At 58.0% G+C, this 18,558-nt stretch overlaps 7 non-coding genes across 7 annotated transcripts; all 7 read left to right on the forward strand.

The window, feature by feature from the left end:
- Positions 1-627: 627 nt before the first annotated feature.
- LOC131754081 (small nucleolar RNA SNORD116) lies at positions 628-720 on the forward strand. Its single transcript, XR_009335129.1, has one exon. It is a non-coding gene; the product is annotated as a small nucleolar RNA SNORD116 (small nucleolar RNA).
- Positions 721-3,307: 2,587 nt separating this feature from the next.
- On the forward strand, positions 3,308-3,400 carry LOC131753999 (small nucleolar RNA SNORD116). Its single transcript, XR_009335051.1, has one exon. It is a non-coding gene; the product is annotated as a small nucleolar RNA SNORD116 (small nucleolar RNA).
- A 2,683-nt stretch (positions 3,401-6,083) lies between these two features.
- Positions 6,084-6,176, forward strand: LOC131754055 (small nucleolar RNA SNORD116). Its single transcript, XR_009335105.1, has one exon. It is a non-coding gene; the product is annotated as a small nucleolar RNA SNORD116 (small nucleolar RNA).
- Positions 6,177-8,763: 2,587 nt separating this feature from the next.
- Positions 8,764-8,856, forward strand: LOC131754013 (small nucleolar RNA SNORD116). The gene has a single exon (XR_009335065.1). It is a non-coding gene; the product is annotated as a small nucleolar RNA SNORD116 (small nucleolar RNA).
- A 2,684-nt stretch (positions 8,857-11,540) lies between these two features.
- On the forward strand, positions 11,541-11,633 carry LOC131754056 (small nucleolar RNA SNORD116). The gene has a single exon (XR_009335106.1). It is a non-coding gene; the product is annotated as a small nucleolar RNA SNORD116 (small nucleolar RNA).
- Positions 11,634-14,220: 2,587 nt separating this feature from the next.
- Positions 14,221-14,313, forward strand: LOC131754000 (small nucleolar RNA SNORD116). Its single transcript, XR_009335052.1, has one exon. It is a non-coding gene; the product is annotated as a small nucleolar RNA SNORD116 (small nucleolar RNA).
- A 2,684-nt stretch (positions 14,314-16,997) lies between these two features.
- LOC131754057 (small nucleolar RNA SNORD116) lies at positions 16,998-17,090 on the forward strand. Its single transcript, XR_009335107.1, has one exon. It is a non-coding gene; the product is annotated as a small nucleolar RNA SNORD116 (small nucleolar RNA).
- The last annotated feature ends 1,468 nt before the right edge of the window (positions 17,091-18,558 follow it).

Below are 18,558 nucleotides of genomic sequence, written 5' to 3' on the forward strand. Positions count from 1 at the left end.
CCACAGAGAAACCCACGAGTGCGTCACCCTGCGCAGTGATTGTCACGGCCTCGCGCACGCAGGAACACACACACACACACACCCTCACACACAACGGCCGACGTACGTGCCTAACTTACTGCAGTCGTGCTGTCAGACAAACATTCAGTTCTTCGTAAGGGCTAGAGGTCCTTGTGAAGCAGGTTCGGAGCTCTGGCCCAGGTAAATGTTCTCAGGAATCATGTTCTAAGGACGCCGGTCCAATTCTGAATCCTGAGTGATTTCTGTCCACTTCTCAGGTGCGGTTGATTGGCAAGGCTGGCCGATGGCAAAGGGAAGAGGACGTTTGCGTGGTCCGACGACTGGAGGTGAAGAGGAGAACTGGAACGAGAGAGGGGGGCCACGTTGCCAAGCGTGGACGTGGATAACACAGGTCGGTAGGCATTCAACCACCCCGAGACGTGCCATTGGGTATTAGGTTTCCCTCTGACGGGCCCAGTGGCTGCAAGAGTGGATTGACTGTCGCTCTTGCTGAGAGGCCTGAGGGCTGTGTATTTCCCACTCTTTTGGCGTACTCTGAGGTCTAGGCTCCTCTGAACAGCCCCACGGCCTGCCCGGCTGTGTGCTACAGCGTCCCAGCATGTGCTGCGATGGACGATGACACCCTTGTATGCATTCCTTGGAAAATCTGAACAAAATGAGTGAGAACGCTGTACCGTCTCCTCCTCGAAACTGAGGTCCAGGACGTTTCCTCTCTCGGGGATAGGGGACTGTGAGGAGTGAGGGCCAGCGTCCCCTGCCGACATGCATGCAAACACCACCCGGGGCTCCAGCATTGGAGGGGCTCCTGTCTAAGGTTCAACCATGTCTGTACGAGAGCTGGGTCGTCCATGAATCCCAGGTCCCTGCTGAGAGGCCGGTGAGGGCTTGCGAGGCACCTAGCTCCCCTTCTGGTCTTCAGAGTCGGAGTGTGTGCTCTTTTAGGCCCAGTGAGCTTGCAGCTTGGATAGGTGTGTTTTGGCCAGGATCACACTTTATTCATGCCGCTTCTGGGTTTGAGTCCGGAAGCCAAAATGAGCAAGCTTCCTTTGTTGCAGCCTGGAGCCTCACGCCAGGCCTGTGGCCTTCCCCGATTTTGCGTGTGGCGCGGTGAGGTTCTCGAGTGCCCAGTGGGTCTCGAGCAGTGCGTGGCGGTGGGCTCGGGTTGAGCATCTGCAGAAGGGTGCGGAGGGAGTAGGCTTTGCCGTTGCCCTTGTGAGCTCCTGTACTGCAACTCCCGGCACTGCGTTGGCTGCCAGTGGGTCACGGTGGAGTGGGGTGAGGCCGGAGTGCTGTATTTAGGCCTGCGTGGCGGCTGACGGACTGGACAGAAAGGTAAGCCGTGATGAGGACAGGTCCTGCGTGATGTTGTGGCATGGGCTGGCATCATTGGGTTGCAGGCACTGGCCTCGTCTTCCCAAGGATGTGTCATGTTCATGCTGGGCTGGCATCAGCTGCCTATGGAGGGGATGGCTTTGGCAGTTCATGTGGATGCGGTGAGGTAGGTAACCTGCCTAGACTTGTGATTCCATTGCGGGAGGAATGACGCCCCAAGGGTGTCTTGCGGGACGTAGAGAAGATAGACATGCTGAGGCGTCTGTGCCGGTCTCCTTGCGGGTAGGTGAGTTATGCGAACGTGCCCTTTGGCCACTCTGTTCCCAGATTTGGGAATGTGCAAAGCGAAGGTGTTTCTCCAGGTGGGCATGACGCTGCCGGCCCGTGTGGCAGGCAGGCTTTTCGAACAGCCAGAGGTTTATCTGGAGCAGTCCGTTGGCGGGGGAGAGGTGGGTGTCACTGTTGCGATGCCAGGTGCGCTGCCGTGGACAGCCACTGTTCCCTTTGAAGCTTCCAGGTCCCCTCGCGTGGCACAGGTCTTCCGTTTGAAATCTGTCTGTGGTCCTCGGGGACAGTGCCTTTGACCTCTGTTAGGTTCTTAGTAGTGTCGCTGTGGCAGGGCAGAAGTGCCAGGATGCACGGGGTAAGGTCGGTGTCATGAAAGCAGACATGCTTGCGGTCTGTCTTCCCTGGTGTACAGTGTCCCCGTGTGTGCTTCCGGTAGGGTCAAGTTGCCCTGTGAGCAGGAGGAGGGCACATAGGACGAAGCTGTCCAGCATTTGAGCGCTTACTCCGGATTCAGGGCCGCGAACCCTTCCGGCCGGGCGCTGGCGACACTTGGCCGGGAAGGTGGCCTAGTCTCCGCCGTGGGGCTGGGACCTGGGTCATGGTTGCTGAAGCCGCCCGCTTCCTGTGGTGGACACTCCCATGGGTCCTCGGAAAGTGATTTGGCCTATTTGGCGAGAATTGTCACTTGGGCTGAATTTGGTTAGCCCCTGAGAGGTGCCGGGCCGCATCTTGTCTGTAGGCAGCTGCACAAAAGTATTGGCCCGCCCACAGGGTGTTTCCTTGCTTCCAGAGGCGCTGGGGGTGGCCCCAAGTGCACATCAGATGTGCTACAAGCTGGCAGGATCTCCTGTGGCCTATGTCAACAGCCCCTGGGGGTCAAAGTTCACCTTCAGCCTCTTGAAACTTGCAGGGGTCTTTCTCCATTCAATTGGGGGGGTCCAAAGCCACGGCGCTGTGTATCAACTGTGGGTTTCATTGTTCGAGGTCTCAGCAGAGGGCCACAGCGACACACAGAGACCAGGATGCGGATTCAGAGGCACACAAAGAAGCCCAGAAGCGCGCGTCCTCGTGCACAGTCACAGTGACACACGCTCACGCGCGTGAACACACGCATACTCCCTCTCTGACACCGGCCAACGTACGTGCCGAACTTCCTGCAGTTGTGCAGTTAGACAAACATTGAGTTCGCGGTAAGGGTAGAGGTCCTTGGGAAGCAGGGTCTGGGCTCAAGCCCAGGTAAAAGGGCGTGTGAATCATGTTCTCTTAGGAACGCGGTCCAATTCTGAAGCCTGTGTGATTTATGGGCACTGCTCAGGCGCAGCTGCTGGGCAAGGCTGGCCGTCGGCAAAGACCAGAAGACCTTCGCGTTGTCTGATGACTGGACGTGCTAAGGAGAATTGGAAGAACGGGGCGGGCGCATGTTGCTAAGTGTGGCCGTGGCTAACTCTGGAAGGTAGGCATTCACCCAGCCTAAGATGTGCCATTGGATATTAGGTTTTCCTCAGACGGGCCCAGTGGCTGCCAGAGTGGATTGAGTGTTGCTCTTGAGTCCTCTGGCCTGAGGACTGTGGATTCCCCAGGGTTTTGGAGTACCAGGGGGTCGTGGACCCTCTGCAGACCCCCATGGCATGCCCGCTTGTGTGCTGCCGCCTCCCAGCACGTGCTTGGATCGATGATGACACCCTTGTATGCATTCCTTGGAAAATCTGAACAAAATGAGTGAGAACCCTCTACCGTCTCCTCATCGAAACTGAGGTCCAGCACGTTTCCTCTCTCGGGGGTAGGGGACCGTGAGGAGGGCGGGTCAGCGTCCCCTGCTGACATGCATGCAAACACCACCCAGGGCTCCTAATATTGGAGGGGCCCCTGTCTGAGGGTCGACTGTGTCTACCCATAAGCTGGGTCGCCTATGAATATCAGGTGTCTGCTGCAAGGCCGTTGAGGCCATGCGAGGGGGCGTGCTCTCCTGCTGGTCTTGAGAGTCGGGGTGTGTGCTGGTGTAGGCCAAGTGAGCTTGCAGCTTGGCAAAGTGTGTTTTGGCCAGGATCACGCTTGGTGCATGCCGCTTCGGGGTTTAATTCTGGAGGCCAAAATGAGCAAGCTTCTCTGGTTGGAACCCGGAGGCTGAGGCCAGGCCTGTGGCCCTCCGTGTTCTTGCGTTTGGCACGGTGAGTTTCTTGAGTGCCAAGTGAGGCTGGAGCTGTGGACGGGTGTGGCTCGGGTTGGGCATCGGCCTAATGCGGCTGATGGATCAGGCCTGGGTGTTGCCCTTGTCTGCTCCCCTACTTTAACTGCCGGCACAGTGCTGGGGACAAGTGGGTCATCGTGGAGTGGGGTGAGGACCGCGCTGCACTTAAGCCTGCGTGGTGGCTGATGGCCGGGACAGGAATGTACGGGAGGATGAGGACAGGTCCTCTGTGATGTCATGAAATGGGCTGTCATCATTGGGTGGCAGGTGCTGGCCTCGGCTTCCCAAGGATGTGTCCTGTTTGTGATGGGCTGGCATCAGCTGCCTAAGAAGGGGAGGCTTTGACAGTTCATGAGGATGCGGTGAGGTAGGTAACTTGTGTTCAGTTGCGATCCCTTTGCCGGAGGAATGACTCCCAAAGGGTGTCTTGCGGGACCTAGAGTAGATAGACATGCTGAGGTATTTGTGCCGGCCTCCGAGGAGGAAGGTGAGTTATGCGAACATGCGCTTTGGCCGCTTTGTTCCCCCGTTTGGGAATGTGCAGCGTGAAAGTGTTTCTCCCAGAGGGCATGACGTGGCCGGCCCGTGTGGCACGTGGGCCTTTCAAGCAGGCAGAGGTTTATGCGGGCCGGAGATGGGGGCACCGTTGCGATGGCCGGTGCACTGCCGCGGACAGCCACTGTGCCCTTTCAGACTTGCAAGTCCCCTCGCGTGACAGAGGTCTTCCATTGAATGTCTGTGTGTGATCCTCGGGGACGGTGGCCTTGAAGTCTGTGAGGTCCTCGGGAGTGTCGCTGTGGCAGTGAAGAAGTGCCAGAATGCATGGGGTGTGGTCAGCGTCCTCAAAGCAGACATGTATGCGGTCTGTCTTCCTTGGTGTACAGTGTCGCCATGTCCGCACGATGCCTGTGGCTTTGAGCAAGGTCGAGTCGCCGTGCGGGCAGGAGGTGGGCACGTAGGACGAGGCTGTCAAGCATTTGAGCGTCTCCTCCGGGTTGAGGGCTGCAAAACCTGCCGGCTGGGAGCTGGCGAGACGTGGCCGGGAAAATGGCCTAGTTTCCGTCGTGGGGTTCCCACCTGGGTCATGGTTGCTAAGGCCCACCACTTCCCGTGGTGGGCATTCCCAAGGGTCCACAGAACGTGATTTGTCCTAGTTGGCGAGAAGTGGCACTTGGCACTTGGGCTGAAGTCCGCTAGCCCCTTGAGAGGTGCGGGGCTGCGTCTTGCCTGTAGCCAGCTGAAGGTCAGTGTCAACGCCAACCATGGGAGGTTTCCTTGCTTCCAAAAGTGCTGGGAGTGGCCCCAGGTGGACATCAGATGTGCTACTAGGTGGCAGGGTCTCCAGGTCCACGTACGTGCGACACCCACGGCCGGGACTCATGTCTGGACCAATCTCTGTGCTTTGGTCAGAAGGCATGGCTGTGGGAGAGCGGGAGACCGTTGCCTATTTCAACAGCGTCTGGGGGTCCACGTTCACACGTGGCCTCTTGAAGCTGACAGGCGTCTTTCTGCATTCGGTGGGGTGGTCCAAAGCCTCGGTGCTGTGTATAAACTGTGGCTTTTACTGTTCAAGGTCACTGCCGAGGGCCTCAAGCATACCCAAAGACCAAGACGCGGATTCAGAGGCCCACAGAGAAACCCACGAGTGCGTCACCCTGCGCAGTGATTGTCACGGCCTCGCGCACGCAGGAACACACACACACACACACCCTCACACACAACGGCCGACGTACGTGCCTAACTTACTGCAGTCGTGCTGTCAGACAAACATTCAGTTCTTCGTAAGGGCTAGAGGTCCTTGTGAAGCAGGTTCGGAGCTCTGGCCCAGGTAAATGTTCTCAGGAATCATGTTCTAAGGACGCCGGTCCAATTCTGAATCCTGAGTGATTTCTGTCCACTTCTCAGGTGCGGTTGATTGGCAAGGCTGGCCGATGGCAAAGGGAAGAGGACGTTTGTGTGGTCCGACGACTGGAGGTGAAGAGGAGAACTGGAACGAGTGAGGTGGGCCACGTTGCCGAGCGTGGACGTGGATAACACAGGTCGGTAGGCATTCAACCACCCCGAGACGTGCCATTGGGTATTAGGTTTCCCTCTGACGGGCCCAGTGGCTGCAAGAGTGGATTGACTGTCGCTCTTGCTGAGAGGCCTGAGGGCTGTGTATTTCCCACTCTTTTGGCGTACTCTGAGGTCTAGGCTCCTCTGAACAGCCCCACTGCCTGCCCGGCTGTGTGCTACAGCGTCCCAGCATGTGCTTCGATCGACGATGACACCCTTGTATGCATTCCTTGGAAAATCTGAACAAAATGAGTGAGAACGCTGTACCGTCTCCTCCTCGAAACTGAGGTCCAGGACGTTTCCTCTCTCGGGGATAGGGGACTGTGAGGAGTGAGGGCCAGCGTCCCCTGCCGACATGCATGCAAACACCACCCAGGGCTCCAGCATTGGAGGGGCTCCTGTCTAAGGTTCAACCATGTCTGTACGAGAGCTGGGTCGTCCATGAATCCCAGGTCCCTGCTGAGAGGCCGGTGAGGGCTTGCGAGGCACCTAGCTCCCCTTCTGGTCTTCAGAGTCGGAGTGTGTGCTCTTTTAGGCCCAGTGAGCTTGCAGCTTGGATAGGTGTGTTTTGGCCAGGATCACACTTTATTCATGCCGCTTCTGGGTTTGAGTCCGGAAGCCAAAATGAGCAAGCTTCCTTTGTTGCAGCCTGGAGCCTCACGCCAGGCCTGTGGCCTTCCCCGATTTTGCGTGTGGCCCGGTGAGGTTCTCGAGTGCCCAGTGGGTCTCGAGCAGTGCGTGGCGGTGGGCTCGGGTTGAGCATCTGCAGAAGGGTGCGGAGGGAGTAGGCTTTGCCGTTGCCCTTGTGAGCTCCTGTACTGCAACTCCCGGCACTGCGTTGGCTGCCAGTGGGTCACGGTGGAGTGGGGTGAGGCCGGAGTGCTGTATTTAGGCCTGCGTGGCGGCTGACGGACTGGACAGAAAGGTAAGCCGTGATGAGGACAGGTCCTGCGTGATGTTGTGGCATGGGCTGGCATCATTGGGTTGCAGGCACTGGCCTCGTCTTCCCAAGGATGTGTCATGTTCATGCTGGGCTGGCATCAGCTGCCTATGGAGGGGATGGCTTTGGCAGTTCATGTGGATGCGGTGAGGTAGGTAACCTGCCTAGACTTGTGATTCCATTGCGGGAGGAATGACTCCCCAAGGGTGTCTTGCGGGACGTAGAGAAGATAGACATGCTGAGGCGTCTGTGCCGGTCTCCTTGCGGGTAGGTGAGTTATGCGAACGTGCCCTTTGGCCACTCTGTTCCCTGATTTGGGAATGTGCAAAGCGAAGGTGTTTCTCCAGGCGGGCATGACGCGGCCGGCCCGTGTGGCAGGCAGGCTTTTCGAACAGCCAGAGGTTTATCTGGAGCAGTCCGTTGGCGGGGGAGAGGTGGGTGTCACTGTTGCGATGCCAGGTGCGCTGCCGTGGACAGCCACTGTTCCCTTTGAAGCTTCCAGGTCCCCTCGCGTGGCACAGGTCTTCCGTTTGAAATCTGTCTGTGGTCCTCGGGGACAGTGCCTTTGACCTCTGTTAGGTTCTTAGTAGTGTCGCTGTGGCAGGGCAGAAGTGCCAGGATGCACGGGGTAAGGTCGGTGTCATGAAAGCAGACATGCTTGCGGTCTGTCTTCCCTGGTGTACAGTGTCCCCGTGTGTGCTTCCGGTAGGGTCAAGTTGCCCTGTGAGCAGGAGGAGGGCACATAGGACGAAGCTGTCCAGCATTTGAGCGCTTACTCCGGATTCAGGGCCGCGAACCCTTCCGGCCGGGCGCTGGCGACACTTGGCCGGGAAGGTGGCCTAGTTTCCGCCGTGGGGCTGGGACCTGGGTCATGGTTGCTGAAGCCGCCCGCTTCCTGTGGTGGACACTCCCATGGGTCCTCGGAAAGTGATTTGGCCTATTTGGCGAGAATTGTCACTTGGGCTGAATTTGGTTAGCCCCTGAGAGGTGCCGGGCCGCATCTTGTCTGTAGGCAGCTGCACAAAAGTATTGGCCCGCCCACAGGGTGTTTCCTTGCTTCCAGAGGCGCTGGGGGTGGCCCCAAGTGCACATCAGATGTGCTACAAGCTGGCAGGATCTCCTGTGGCCTATGTCAACAGCCCCTGGGGGTCAAAGTTCACCTTCAGCCTCTTGAAACTTGCAGGGGTCTTTCTCCATTCAATTGGGGGGGTCCAAAGCCACGGCGCTGTGTATCAACTGTGGGTTTCATTGTTCGAGGTCTCAGCAGAGGGCCACAGTGACACACAGAGACCAGGATGCGGATTCAGAGGCACACAAAGAAGCCCAGAAGCGCGCGTCCTCGTGCGCAGTCACAGTGACACACGCTCACGCGCGTGAACACACGCATACTCCCTCTCTGACACCGGCCAACGTACGTGCCGAACTTCCTGCAGTTGTGCAGTTAGACAAACATTGAGTTCGCGGTAAGGGTAGAGGTCCTTGGGAAGCAGGGTCTGGGCTCAAGCCCAGGTAAAAGGGCGTGTGAATCATGTTCTCTTAGGAACGCGGTCCAATTCTGAAGCCTGTGTGATTTATGGGCACTGCTCAGGCGCAGCTGCTGGGCAAGGCTGGCCGTCGGCAAAGACCAGAAGACCTTCGCGTTGTCTGATGACTGGACGTGCTAAGGAGAATTGGAAGAACGGGGCGGGCGCATGTTGCTAAGTGTGGCCGTGGCTAACTCTGGAAGGTAGGCATTCACCCAGCCTAAGATGTGCCATTGGATATTAGGTTTTCCTCAGACGGGCCCAGTGGCTGCCAGAGTGGATTGAGTGTTGCTCTTGAGTCCTCTGGCCTGAGGACTGTGGATTCCCCAGGGTTTTGGAGTACCAGGGGGTCGTGGACCCTCTGCAGACCCCCATGGCATGCCCGCTTGTGTGCTGCAGCCTCCCAGCACGTGCTTGGATTGATGATGACACCCTTGTATGCATTCCTTGGAAAATCTGAACAAAATGAGTGAGAACCCTCTACCGTCTCCTCATCGAAACTGAGGTCCAGCACGTTTCCTCTCTCGGGGGTAGGGGACCGTGAGGAGGGCGGGCCAGCGTCCCCTGCTGACATGCATGCAAACACCACCCAGGGCTCCTAATATTGGAGGGGCCCCTGTCTGAGGGTCGACTGTGTCTACCCATAAGCTGGGTCGCCTATGAATATCAGGTGTCTGCTGCAAGGCCGTTGAGGCCATGCGAGGGGGCGTGCTCTCCTGCTGGTCTTGAGAGTCGGGGTGTGTGCTGGTGTAGGCCAAGTGAGCTTGCAGCTTGGCAAAGTGTGTTTTGGCCAGGATCACGCTTGGTGCATGCCGCTTCGGGGTTTAATTCTGGAGGCCAAAATGAGCAAGCTTCTCTGGTTGGAACCCGGAGGCTGAGGCCAGGCCTGTGGCCCTCCGTGTTCTTGCGTTTGGCACGGTGAGTTTCTTGAGTGCCAAGTGAGGCTGGAGCTGTGGACGGGTGTGGCTCGGGTTGGGCGTCGGCCTAATGCGGCTGATGGATCAGGCCTGGGTGTTGCCCTTGTCTGCTCCCCTACTTTAACTGCCGGCACAGTGCTGGGGACAAGTGGGTCATCGTGGAGTGGGGTGAGGACCGCGCTGCACTTAAGCCTGCGTGGTGGCTGATGGCCGGGACAGGAATGTACGGGAGGATGAGGACAGGTCCTCTGTGATGTCATGAAATGGGCTGTCATCATTGGGTGGCAGGTGCTGGCCTCGGCTTCCCAAGGATGTGTCCTGTTTGTGATGGGCTGGCATCAGCTGCCTAAGAAGGGGAGGCTTTGACAGTTCATGAGGATGCGGTGAGGTAGGTAACTTGTGTTCAGTTGCGATCCCTTTGCCGGAGGAATGACTCCCAAAGGGTGTCTTGCGGGACCTAGAGTAGATGGACATGCTGAGGTATTTGTGCCGGCCTCCGAGGAGGAAGGTGAGTTATGCGAACATGCGCTTTGGCCGCTTTGTTCCCCCGTTTGGGAATGTGCAGCGTGAAAGTGTTTCTCCCAGAGGGCATGACGTGGCCGGCCCGTGTGGCACGTGGGCCTTTCAAGCAGGCAGAGGTTTATGCGGGCCGGAGATGGGGGCACCGTTGCGATGGCCGGTGCACTGCCGCGGACAGCCACTGTGCCCTTTCAGACTTGCAAGTCCCCTCGCGTGACAGAGGTCTTCCATTGAATGTCTGTGTGTGATCCTCGGGGACGGTGGCCTTGAAGTCTGTGAGGTCCTCGGGAGTGTCGCTGTGGCAGTGAAGAAGTGCCAGAATGCATGGGGTGTGGTCAGCGTCCTCAAAGCAGACATGTATGCGGTCTGTCTTCCTTGGTGTACAGTGTCGCCATGTCCGCACGATGCCTGTGGCTTTGAGCAAGGTCGAGTCGCCGTGCGGGCAGGAGGTGGGCACGTAGGACGAGGCTGTCAAGCATTTGAGCGTCTCCTCCGGGTTGAGGGCTGCAAAACCTGCCGGCTGGGAGCTGGCGAGACGTGGCCGGGAAAATGGCCTAGTTTCCGTCGTGGGGTTCCCACCTGGGTCATGGTTGCTAAGGCCCACCACTTCCCGTGGTGGGCATTCCCAAGGGTCCACAGAACGTGATTTGTCCTAGTTGGCGAGAAGTGGCACTTGGCACTTGGGCTGAAGTCCGCTAGCCCCTTGAGAGGTGCGGGGCTGCGTCTTGCCTGTAGCCAGCTGAAGGTCAGTGTCAACGCCAACCATGGGAGGTTTCCTTGCTTCCAAAAGTGCTTCGGAGTGGCCCCAGGTGGACATCAGATGTGCTACTACGTGGCAGGGTCTCCAGGTCCACATACGTGCGACACCCACGGCCGGGACTCATGTCTGGACCAATCTCTGTGCTTTGGTCAGAAGACATGGCTGTGGGAGAGCGGAAGACCGTTGCCTATTTCAACAGCGACTGGGGGTCCACGTTCACACGTGGCCTCTTGAAGCTGACAGGCGTCTTTCTGCATTCGGTGGGGTGGTCCAAAGCCTCGGTGCTGTGTATAAACTGTGGCTTTTACTGTTCAAGGTCACTGCCGAGGGCCTCAAGCATACCCAAAGACCAAGACGCGGATTCAGAGGCCCACAGAGAAACCCACGAGTGCGTCACCCTGCGCAGTGATTGTCACGGCCTCGCGCACGCAGGAACACACACACACACACACCCTCACACACAACGGCCGACGTACGTGCCTAACTTACTGCAGTCGTGCTGTCAGACAAACATTCAGTTCTTCGTAAGGGCTAGAGGTCCTTGTGAAGCAGGTTCGGAGCTCTGGCCCAGGTAAATGTTCTCAGGAATCATGTTCTAAGGACGCCGGTCCAATTCTGAATCCTGAGTGATTTCTGTCCACTTCTCAGGTGCGGTTGATTGGCAAGGCTGGCCGATGGCAAAGGGAAGAGGACGTTTGCGTGGTCCGACGACTGGAGGTGAAGAGGAGAACTGGAAAGAGTGAGGTGGGCCACGTTGCCGAGCGTGGACGTGGATAACACAGGTCGGTAGGCATTCAACCACCCCGAGACGTGCCATTGGGTATTAGGTTTCCCTCTGACGGGCCCAGTGGCTGCAAGAGTGGATTGACTGTCGCTCTTGCTGAGAGGCCTGAGGGCTGTGTATTTCCCACTCTTTTGGCGTACTCTGAGGTCTAGGCTCCTCTGAACAGCCCCACGGCCTGCCCGGCTGTGTGCTACAGCGTCCCAGCATGTGCTTCGATCGACGATGACACCCTTGTATGCATTCCTTGGAAAATCTGAACAAAATGAGTGAGAACGCTGTACCGTCTCCTCCTCGAAACTGAGGTCCAGGACGTTTCCTCTCTCGGGGATAGGGGACTGTGAGGAGTGAGGGCCAGCGTCCCCTGCCGACATGCATGCAAACACCACCCGGGGCTCCAGCATTGGAGGGGCTCCTGTCTAAGGTTCAACCATGTCTGTACGAGAGCTGGGTCGTCCATGAATCCCAGGTCCCTGCTGAGAGGCCGGTGAGGGCTTGCGAGGCACCTAGCTCCCCTTCTGGTCTTCAGAGTCGGAGTGTGTGCTCTTTTAGGCCCAGTGAGCTTGCAGCTTGGATAGGTGTGTTTTGGCCAGGATCACACTTTATTCATGCCGCTTCTGGGTTTGAGTCCGGAAGCCAAAATGAGCAAGCTTCCTTTGTTGCAGCCTGGAGCCTCACGCCAGGCCTGTGGCCTTCCCCGATTTTGCGTGTGGCGCGGTGAGGTTCTCGAGTGCCCAGTGGGTCTCGAGCAGTGCGTGGCGGTGGGCTCGGGTTGAGCATCTGCAGAAGGGTGCGGAGGGAGTAGGCTTTGCCGTTGCCCTTGTGAGCTCCTGTACTGCAACTCCCGGCACTGCGTTGGCTGCCAGTGGGTCACGGTGGAGTGGGGTGAGGCCGGAGTGCTGTATTTAGGCCTGCGTGGCGGCTGACGGACTGGACAGAAAGGTAAGCCGTGATGAGGACAGGTCCTGCGTGATGTTGTGGCATGGGCTGGCATCATTGGGTTGCAGGCACTGGCCTCGTCTTCCCAAGGATGTGTCATGTTCATGCTGGGCTGGCATCAGCTGCCTATGGAGGGGATGGCTTTGGCAGTTCATGTGGATGCGGTGAGGTAGGTAACCTGCCTAGACTTGTGATTCCATTGCGGGAGGAATGACGCCCCAAGGGTGTCTTGCGGGACGTAGAGAAGATAGACATGCTGAGGCGTCTGTGCCGGTCTCCTTGCGGGTAGGTGAGTTATGAGAACGTGCCCTTTGGCCACTCTGTTCCCTGATTTGGGAATGTGCAAAGCGAAGGTGTTTCTCCAGGCGGGCATGACGCGGCCGGCCCGTGTGGCAGGCAGGCTTTTCGAACAGCCAGAGGTTTATCTGGAGCAGTCCGTTGGCGGGGCAGAGGTGGGTGTCACTGTTGCGATGCCAGGTGCGCTGCCGTGGACAGCCACTGTTCCCTTTGAAGCTTCCAGGTCCCCTCGCGTGGCACAGGTCTTCCGTTTGAAATCTGTCTGTGGTCCTCGGGGACAGTGCCTTTGACCTCTGTTAGGTTCTTAGTAGTGTCGCTGTGGCAGGGCAGAAGTGCCAGGATGCACGGGGTAAGGTCGGTGTCATGAAAGCAGACATGCTTGCGGTCTGTCTTCCCTGGTGTACAGTGTCCCCGTGTGTGCTTCCGGTAGGGTCAAGTTGCCCTGTGAGCAGGAGGAGGGCACATAGGACGAAGCTGTCCAGCATTTGAGCGCTTACTCCGGATTCAGGGCCGCGAACCCTTCCGGCCGGGCGCTGGCGACACTTGGCCGGGAAGGTGGCCTAGTTTCCGCCGTGGGGCTGGGACCTGGGTCATGGTTGCTGAAGCCGCCCGCTTCCTGTGGTGGACACTCCCATGGGTCCTCGGAAAGTGATTTGGCCTATTTGGCGAGAATTGTCACTTGGGCTGAATTTGGTTAGCCCCTGAGAGGTGCCGGGCCGCATCTTGTCTGTAGGCAGCTGCACAAAAGTATTGGCCCGCCCACAGGGTGTTTCCTTGCTTCCAGAGGCGCTGGGGGTGGCCCCAAGTGCACATCAGATGTGCTACAAGCTGGCAGGATCTCCTGTGGCCTATGTCAACAGCCCCTGGGGGTCAAAGTTCACCTTCAGCCTCTTGAAACTTGCAGGGGTCTTTCTCCATTCAATTGGGGGGGTCCAAAGCCACGGCGCTGTGTATCAACTGTGGGTTTCATTGTTCGAGGTCTCAGCAGAGGGCCACAGCGACACACAGAGACCAGGATGCGGATTCAGAGGCACACAAAGAAGCCCAGAAGCGCGCGTCCTCGTGCGCAGTCACAGTGACACACGCTCACGCGCGTGAACACACGCATACTCCCTCTCTGACACCGGCCAACGTACGTGCCGAACTTCCTGCAGTTGTGCAGTTAGACAAACATTGAGTTCGCGGTAAGGGTAGAGGTCCTTGGGAAGCAGGGTCTGGGCTCAAGCCCAGGTAAAAGGGCGTGTGAATCATGTTCTCTTAGGAACGCGGTCCAATTCTGAAGCCTGTGTGATTTATGGGCACTGCTCAGGCGCAGCTGCTGGGCAAGGCTGGCCGTCGGCAAAGACCAGAAGACCTTCGCGTTGTCTGATGACTGGACGTGCTAAGGAGAATTGGAAGAACGGGGCGGGCGCATGTTGCTAAGTGTGGCCGTGGCTAACTCTGGAAGGTAGGCATTCACCCAGCCTAAGATGTGCCATTGGATATTAGGTTTTCCTCAGACGGGCCCAGTGGCTGCCAGAGTGGGTTGAGTGTTGCTCTTGAGTCCTCTGGCCTGAGGACTGTGGATTCCCCAGGGTTTTGGAGTACCAGGGGGTCGTGGACCCTCTGCAGACCCCCATGGCATGCCCGCTTGTGTGCTGCAGCCTCCCAGCACGTGCTTGGATCGATGATGACACCCTTGTATGCATTCCTTGGAAAATCTGAACAAAATGAGTGAGAACCCTCTACCGTCTCCTCATCGAAACTGAGGTCCAGCACGTTTCCTCTCTCGGGGGTAGGGGACCGTGAGGAGGGCGGGCCAGCGTCCCCTGCTGACATGCATGCAAACACCACCCAGGGCTCCTAATATTGGAGGGGCCCCTGTCTGAGGGTCGACTGTGTCTACCCATAAGCTGGGTCGCCTATGAATATCAGGTGTCTGCTGCAAGGCCGTTGAGGCCATGCGAGGGGGCGTGCTCTCCTGCTGGTCTTGAGAGTCGGGGTGTGTGCTGGTGTAGGCCAAGTGAGCTTGCAGCTTGGCAAAGTGTGTTTTGGCCAGGATCACGCTTGGTGCATGCCGCTTCGGGGTTTAATTCTGGAGGCCAAAATGAGCAAGCTTCTCTGGTTGGAACCCGGAGGCTGAGGCCAGGCCTGTGGCCCTCCGTGTTCTTGCGTTTGGCACGGTGAGTTTCTTGAGTGCCAAGTGAGGCTGGAGCTGTGGACGGGTGTGGCTCGGGTTGGGCGTCGGCCTAATGCGGCTGATGGATCAGGCCTGGGTGTTGCCCTTGTCTGCTCCCCTACTTTAACTGCCAGCACAGTGCTGGGGACAAGTGGGTCATCGTGGAGTGGGGTGAGGACCGCGCTGCACTTAAGCCTGCGTGGTGGCTGATGGCCGGGACAGGAATGTACGGGAGGATGAGGACAGGTCCTCTGTGATGTCATGAAATGGGCTGTCATCATTGGGTGGCAGGTGCTGGCCTCGGCTTCCCAAGGATGTGTCCTGTTTGTGATGGGCTGGCATCAGCTGCCTAAGAAGGGGAGGCTTTGACAGTTCATGAGGATGCGGTGAGGTAGGTAACTTGTGTTCAGTTGCGATCCCTTTGCCGGAGGAATGACTCCCAAAGGGTGTCTTGCGGGACCTAGAGTAGATGGACATGCTGAGGTATTTGTGCCGGCCTCCGAGGAGGAAGGTGAGTTATGCGAACATGCGCTTTGGCCGCTTTGTTCCCCCGTTTGGGAATGTGCAGCGTGAAAGTGTTTCTCCCAGAGGGCATGACGTGGCCGGCCCGTGTGGCACGTGGGCCTTTCAAGCAGGCAGAGGTTTATGCGGGCCGGAGATGGGGGCACCGTTGCGATGGCCGGTGCACTGCCGCGGACAGCCACTGTGCCCTTTCAGATTTGCAAGTCCCTTCGCGTGACAGAGGTCTTCCATTGAATGTCTGTGTGTGATCCTCGGGGACGGTGGCCTTGAAGTCTGTGAGGTCCTCGGGAGTGTCGCTGTGGCAGTGAAGAAGTGCCAGAATGCATGGGGTGTGGTCAGCGTCCTCAAAGCAGACATGTATGCGGTCTGTCTTCCTTGGTGTACAGTGTCGCCATGTCCGCACGATGCCTGTGGCTTTGAGCAAGGTCGAGTCGCCGTGCGGGCAGGAGGTGGGCACGTAGGACGAGGCTGTCAAGCATTTGAGCGTCTCCTCCGGGTTGAGGGCTGCAAAACCTGCCGGCTGGGAGCTGGCGAGACGTGGCCGGGAAAATGGCCGAGTTTCCGTCGTGGGGTTCCCACCTGGGTCATGGTTGCTAAGGCCCACCACTTCCCGTGGTGGGCATTCCCAAGGGTCCACAGAACGTGATTTGTCCTAGTTGGCGAGAAGTGGCACTTGGCACTTGGGCTGAAGTCCGCTAGCCCCTTGAGAGGTGCGGGGCTGCGTCTTGCCTGTAGCCAGCTGAAGGTCAGTGTCAACGCCAACCATGGGAGGTTTCCTTGCTTCCAAAAGTGCTTTGGAGTGGCCCCAGGTGGACATCAGATGTGCTACTACGTGGCAGGGTCTCCAGGTCCACATACGTGCGACACCCACGGCCGGGACTCATGTCTGGACCAATCTCTGTGCTTTGGTCAGAAGGCATGGCTGTGGGAGAGCGGGAGACCGTTGCCTATTTCAACAGCGACTGGGGGTCCACGTTCACACGTGGCCTCTTGAAGCTGACAGGCGTCTTTCTGCATTCGGTGGGGTGGTCCAAAGCCTCGGTGCTGTGTATAAACTGTGGCTTTTACTGTTCAAGGTCACTGCCGAGGGCCTCAAGCATACCCAAAGACCAAGACGCGGATTCAGAGGCCCACAGAGAAACCCACGAGTGCGTCACCCTGCGCAGTGATTGTCACGCCCTCGCGCACGCAGGAACACACACACACACACACCCTCACACACAACGGCCGACGTACGTGCCTAACTTACTGCAGTCGTGCTGTCAGACAAACATTCAGTTCTTCGTAAGGGCTAGAGGTCCTTGTGAAGCAGGTTCGGAGCTCTGGCCCAGGTAAATGTTCTCAGGAATCATGTTCTAAGGACGCCGGTCCAATTCTGAATCCTGAGTGATTTCTGTCCACTTCTCAGGTGCGGTTGATTGGCAAGGCTGGCCGATGGCAAAGGGAAGAGGACGTTTGCGTGGTCCGACGACTGGAGGTGAAGAGGAGAACTGGAACGAGAGAGGGGGGCCACGTTGCCAAGCGTGGACGTGGATAACACAGGTCGGTAGGCATTCAACCACCCCGAGACGTGCCATTGGGTATTAGGTTTCCCTCTGACGGGCCCAGTGGCTGCAAGAGTGGATTGACTGTCGCTCTTGCTGAGAGGCCTGAGGGCTGTGTATTTCCCACTCTTTTGGCGTACTCTGAGGTCTAGGCTCCTCTGAACAGCCCCACGGCCTGCCCGGCTGTGTGCTACAGCGTCCCAGCATGTGCTTCGATCGACGATGACACCCTTGTATGCATTCCTTGGAAAATCTGAACAAAATGAGTGAGAACGCTGTACCGTCTCCTCCTCGAAACTGAGGTCCAGGACGTTTCCTCTCTCGGGGATAGGGGACTGTGAGGAGTGAGGGCCAGCGTCCCCTGCCGACATGCATGCAAACACCACCCGGGGCTCCAGCATTGGAGGGGCTCCTGTCTAAGGTTCAACCATGTCTGTACGAGAGCTGGGTCGTCCATGAATCCCAGGTCCCTGCTGAGAGGCCGGTGAGGGCTTGCGAGGCACCTAGCTCCCCTTCTGGTCTTCAGAGTCAGAGTGTGTGCTCTTTTAGGCCCAGTGAGCTTGCAGCTTGGATAGGTGTGTTTTGGCCAGGATCACACTTTATTCATGCCGCTTCTGGGTTTGAGTCCGGAAGCCAAAATGAGCAAGCTTCCTTTGTTGCAGCCTGGAGCCTCACGCCAGGCCTGTGGCCTTCCCCGATTTTGCGTGTGGCGCGGTGAGGTTCTCGAGTGCCCAGTGGGTCTCGAGCAGTGCGTGGCGGTGGGCTCGGGTTGAGCATCTGCAGAAGGGTGCGGAGGGAGTAGGCTTTGCCGTTGCCCTTGTGAGCTCCTGTACTGCAACTCCCGGCACTGCGTTGGCTGCCAGTGGGTCACGGTGGAGTGGGGTGAGGCCGGAGTGCTGTATTTAGGCCTGCGTGGCGGCTGACGGACTGGACAGAAAGGTAAGCCGTGATGAGGACAGGTCCTGCGTGATGTTGTGGCATGGGCTGGCATCATTGGGTTGCAGGCACTGGCCTCGTCTTCCCAAGGATGTGTCATGTTCATGCTGGGCTGGCATCAGCTGCCTATGGAGGGGATGGCTTTGGCAGTTCATGTGGATGCGGTGAGGTAGGTAACCTGCCTAGACTTGTGATTCCATTGCGGGAGGAATGACGCCCCAAGGGTGTCTTGCGGGACGTAGAGAAGATAGACATGCTGAGGCGTCTGTGCCGGTCTCCTTGCGGGTAGGTGAGTTATGCGAACGTGCCCTTTGGCCACTCTGTTCCCTGATTTGGGAATGTGCAAAGCGAAGGTGTTTCTCCAGGCGGGCATGACGCGGCCGGCCCGTGTGGCAGGCAGGCTTTTCGAACAGCCAGAGGTTTATCTGGAGCAGTCCGTTGGCGGGGCAGAGGTGGGTGTCACTGTTGCGATGCCAGGTGCGCTGCCGTGGACAGCCACTGTTCCCTTTGAAGCTTCCAGGTCCCCTCGCGTGGCACAGGTCTTCCGTTTGAAATCTGTCTGTGGTCCTCGGGGACAGTGCCTTTGACCTCTGTTAGGTTCTTAGTAGTGTCGCTGTGGCAGGGCAGAAGTGCCAGGATGCACGGGGTAAGGTCGGTGTCATGAAAGCAGACATGCTTGCGGTCTGTCTTCCCTGGTGTACAGTGTCCCCGTGTGTGCTTCCGGTAGGGTCAAGTTGCCCTGTGAGCAGGAGGAGGGCACATAGGACGAAGCTGTCCAGCATTTGAGCGCTTACTCCGGATTCAGGGCCGCGAACCCTTCCGGCCGGGCGCTGGCGAC

This window comes from Kogia breviceps, chromosome 3 (genome assembly GCF_026419965.1).
Source record: "Kogia breviceps isolate mKogBre1 chromosome 3, mKogBre1 haplotype 1, whole genome shotgun sequence".
NCBI classification, from domain to species: Eukaryota; Metazoa; Chordata; class Mammalia; order Artiodactyla; family Physeteridae; genus Kogia; species Kogia breviceps.